At 52.2% G+C, this 5,030-nt stretch overlaps 1 pseudogene; it reads left to right on the forward strand.

Annotated features, from left to right (window-relative positions):
* The first annotated feature begins 3,244 nt into the window (after positions 1-3,244).
* Positions 3,245-3,791, forward strand: LOC144687501 (NADH dehydrogenase [ubiquinone] 1 beta subcomplex subunit 9 pseudogene; annotated as a pseudogene).
* Positions 3,792-5,030: the final 1,239 nt, after the last annotated feature.

Raw genomic sequence — 5,030 nt, forward strand, 5'->3', positions numbered from 1 at the left:
CCCTCCTTTTTTAAATAGTGGGGCTACATTTGCCACCCTCCAATCTGCCAGGACTGTTCCAGAATGTACAGGATTTTAGAAGATGACAACCAGCGCATTGATTATTTCCATGGCCACCTCCTTTAGCACCATGGGATGTAGATTACCAGGCCCTGAGGATTTATCAGCTTTCAGTCCCATTAATTTCTCCAGCACTATTTTTTTTAGTAATACTAATTTCCTTCAATTCGTCCTTCTCACTAGACCCTCGGTTCCCTCGCATTTCTCAGAAGTTATTTGTGTCTTCCTTCGTGAAGACAGAACTACAGTGATTGTTTAATTGCCATCGCTGGTTGGTGCCTAGCTAGACCCAGGGACTATCAGTGCCACCTTTCATTCCTGCAGATGACCAAGAGCCAATGTCACTGAAGACTGCACATGCGTAGGGAACTGTATGGTCCCCTCTGCCACCTGCTGCAGAATATGGTGCCACGGAGACATGGAGGGCATCCACGGCCAATGGCCATGAAAGTGACAGCGGTATCCAATTTCTACACCAGTGGTTCCTTTCAGGGCTCCACAGGTGACCTCTATGGGATATTGCAAGCCTCCACCCACAAGTGCATCCATGAGGTCACGGACGCCACCTTCACTAAGGCACGCAACTTTTTGCATTTCGCCCAGGACCAGGAAAGCAATAATGCAAGAGTGCTGGGATTTGCCCAGATCACGGGTTTCCCACAGGCGCCATAAACTGCATTCACGTGGCATTCAGGTCTCAATGGCAACACACGGTCAACTATTTCAACCGCAAGGGATTCCATTCGCTGAATGTGCAGCTGGTGTGCGACCACCATAAACACATCCTGAAGGTCTGCGTACTGTTTCCTGGGAGTGTGCACGAATCCTACATTCTCAGTCGATTACAGATCCGTGTCATCTTCCCCGGTCCACAGAGGCTGCAGGGATGGAACATCAGGGACAAGGGCTACCTGCAGAGGCCGTGGCTGATGACACCCACTCGGCGGCCTCGGACTGCAGCAGAGCAAAGGTATAAAGAGGCTCATGCAGCAACTTGTAACTTGGTGGAGAAAACCACCTGGATGCTGAATATGAGGTTCCGGTGCCTGGACCGGTCTGGTTGATGCCTGCAATATAGTCCGCAGAGGGTGTCACGCATTGTCATCACCTGCTGCACACTTTACAACCTGGCGCTGCAACAGGGAGAGGAGCTGGCTGAGGAGGAGATGGAGGTCTCCTCTGATGAGGAGGACGTCGACAGTGATGAAGGTGAAGAAGTCCTTGAAGGCAACAATGTCCTCGCGCTGGGCAGATGAAGCAGGTGGGCTCAGGAGGCCCTCATACCTGCCAGGTTTGTGGAGGATAATGGCAACAAACAGTGAGGAGACACCATGGATTCTGCAAACAGTTTCCAGGGATTGTCCATGCTTCCTATATCCTTACAGGTCTCAGATCTCTGACATCTTCCAGGGTCCACAGAGACTGCAGGTTTGGATCCTCGGGGGCATGGGCTACCCGCAGGGGACGTGATGGATGACACCCATGCAGCGGCCGCAGGCTGCAGCAGAGCGATGGTATAACAAGGCTCATGTGGAGCAAACCATTGGAATGTTGAAAATGAGGTTCTGTTGCCTGGACCTGTCTGGTGGAGCCCTGCAATATAGCCCACAGAGGGTGTCACGCATCGTCGGTGCCTGCTGTGCCCCTTTACTACCAGGTGCTGCAATGGGGAGAGGAGTTGGCTGAGAAGGAGATGGAGGAGCTGCATGTCTGCTCCAATGAGGAATATGTCGATGGGGATGAGGGTGAGGAGGTCCATGAAGGCGTGGATGCCAGTGATGAAGCCATCGCACTGGCTAGATGAGGCAGGCACTCGGGAGGCCCTCGTAGCTGCTAAATTTGTGCAGGGTGATGATGACATGCAGTGAGGAGACACCATAAATCCTCACGTTGCCTCTGAGAATGTCTGACTCCTGTCTGGCTGAGGGCAGCTCGCTTGCGCTCTGTGATGAGGGTCATATCATAGAGACGCAGCCGTGAAACTTTAAATGCATCTGATCCTTTGTCTGCCTTCAGCACCTGACCCCTTCAGGAGCACAGCGTCACCGGTCACAGATGCTGAAGGATGGGGTCCAGTCCCACCTCAAAGTGCTAAGAGCACACAGAGAGGATGATGGAACTCTGTGGCGCTTGCCCACAACATTCTGGCAGCAATAACAAGCACCATTCAGGTGTAGGCATCGCTAATGCGTCCAGTGAGTGTGAAGCCGGACCATCACTTTGGCCTGAAGGTTACACACTGCACAGGGAAGAGGCCCTGGACTGAGACAGCTGCCTTTATCTTGTGCAAGAACCAAGGTTCCACATCTGAGTGACACGAGCACTGTTCACCATATCAAGGATCCACAGGCAAGGAGACATTCTTTCGAGTGTATTTTTAAAAAATTTCTTTTTCATTCAGTTTAATAGTTTTATTTCTCAGTCTTCATCCGGCCAGCAAACAGGCTGGATAGTGTAACTCAACCAAGTCAGAACTGACCGAACACGAAAGGCCAGAGGCACCCCCGTCTCTGGGGGTGTCGGGGGTGGGGCTGGGAGGGTGGGGGAGGAGGGAAAGGGGGATGGATGGTGAGGGAAAACACATTTGAAATGAATTAATACATGAATTTAAAAAATGAATTTATACACCTGTAACCTAAAAACGAAACAAGAAACATGCAAAAAGCGAACTGCTGATTCTGATGAATGCAAATTATTGGCAGGGGAGGGGGAAACAGTGAGGGTTTGGCATCTGTGGGTGGGGGATGGTGGGGAGTGGGGGTAGGGGGACTGGTGAGTGGGTGTAGAGATTCTGGAGAGTTCCTTTCAATTAAGGGGAAAATCCATCCCTTACCCCTCTCTCCGTCCGACATGAGGTCTGTCTTCAATCACCGTGTCCTACCCCTCAGAGCCAACATCAGGTGTAATACGGAGCCTCCCTGAATCTTGTAGTCTGCCGCCCTTTTCTCATCATTCATCTGCTTCCCGCTGTAGATGAAGTGCTGCTGCTGTGGGGGAATCCCCTCTTTCTCCTCCACTCGCTCCTTTATTCGCTCCACCTTATCAGTGGGTTCGATATCAATTTCAATCTCCTTCCCAGTGGGTGTCTTGACTTTAATCAACATGTTGCTGCTGCTGCTGTCTGCTTATAATAGTGAGAATATGTACATGTGATTAACACCCGTGCCCAGACTGTGCTTGACGGGAAAGGACAGATCGAAGGTTGGCAGCTTACTTGACGCACCAGCAGAAAGTATTTCGACTTTACAAACGGGCCCTGCGGCACTTGGAATCCTGGTGCATTTTCAGGGACAAATATCGTATATATGCTTGTGTGCTGCGAGCAGATTTGATGAACATAAAGATGAAAAGGTTATGATTAAGGCTACTATGCTGCTGAAAGCTGGTGAGGAGGAATTCTAGACAATGCAGCATCCGCAGCCCTACATTTTCCCTGATTCACCAGGAGGCACATCCTATGAGGGATACAATTGCCACAAGATGCCTGAATCCTATCTGGATTACTGGCACCTGTCTGAGAAAGCAATGCATCCAGATTACTTTGCCAAGCGAGAGCAATGGAAGAAGCTGCGTCCCCAGAGTTGGGATAAAGAGGTGAAGCAGCTACACGAGGAAGTGACTGATAATCCTGAGAGTGAGGCTCTGCTCCCTGCTCAGAAGGAGGTTGACCTACCTCCACTGTGGTGGAACATTGTCACAAGACAACGCCCAACATAAAAAGGCAGAACAGATGACAGATAGAAAAAATGGTTTCAGTGTTGTCAACAACAGATTATTTATCGAGAGCTGATGTCTACACTGTTTTGAAATGATTCTGTAAACTTAATGAAGTCTAATAAAAAGCTGATTGGTCTCAGCTGCAGCTTGTTACTGCTGAGCTGTGGCTGTTCCTGCTGCTGCTGTGGGATTTCCTGTGGCTGGCTATTCCTGCTGCTGTTTTCCTGTAGCTGTTCCTGCTGCTGTTTTCCTGTGGCTGTTCCTGCTGTTGCAATATTCCTGTGGCTGTTCCTGCTGCTGTTTTCCTGTGGCTGTTCCTGCTGTTGCAATATCCCTGTGGCTGTTCCTGCTGCTGTGGGATTTCCTTCTAGTCCGCAACTGGATCAAGAATACTGCTGCCAAAAAGGCTGCTGCTACTGCTGCTAATTCAACCTGCTACTGCAGGGCCGGGCCTTGTAAGGCCTAGCAAGGCCTGAAGAGCCTGGATTGGGAGTTTGGGGAGAGCCAGAGGGGAGAGGACCTGACTCTAGCCGGAGGGGGAGGAATTTTGCTGCAAGAGCTGGGTGCCTGGGGTAGAAAAGAACTGTCTTCTGTACATCTGGTTATCTGCAGGGAGAGGGATAGAACATCTGAGTGCGGAGGGCTGTGAGAGAATGAACCAGAGGGCAGAGCGTCCGGAGGGGCTGGATGAGGTGGCGGGGGCCTCGCAGATGGCGGCCTCTCCAGCCCTCAGACTACCTCGGAAGAGACGCCTTCGGAGGGGGTGGGCCTCGTGACTCGAGAGGTCGGATGTGTCCCCTCCCTCAGTGAAATGGTTGTGGCATCTCTGCCCCTAAGTCCTTGCTCTGCCCTTTGTGGGGGAGCCCAAACCCCCGTTAACTTGCTGCAGTCCTCTGAGAAAGGCCCCTCGGGAGTCAGTGAAGGTATCACCCTTGCGGTGGTGCCCCACCCTGACCCACCTTGCACACCTGAGATGCCATGTGGCCCCCCAGGGGACTGTGGCAGTCCTTTTGTGGCCCCGACAACTGGGTCATTGGGCGGTGGTGGCGAGGAGGGCCTCCCGGCTCCCTCCCAACCTGCAGCACCGGGCGCCTCCGTGCTGTGTCCGAAGCTTTTTCCGAACTCGCTGGGTAACCCGGTGCCTGAGGGGCAACAGGGCTCTGAGCCGCTGCCGCCCTTTGGCCCATATCCCCAAGAGGAGACCAGAGAGGACCCCTCTGCCCTTGATCCTGGGGGTGGGGTCGAGGTGGAGG

The sequence above is a fragment of the Cetorhinus maximus genome, chromosome 1, assembly GCF_964194155.1.
Source record: "Cetorhinus maximus chromosome 1, sCetMax3.hap1.1, whole genome shotgun sequence".
Lineage (NCBI taxonomy): Eukaryota > Metazoa > Chordata > Chondrichthyes > Lamniformes > Cetorhinidae > Cetorhinus > Cetorhinus maximus.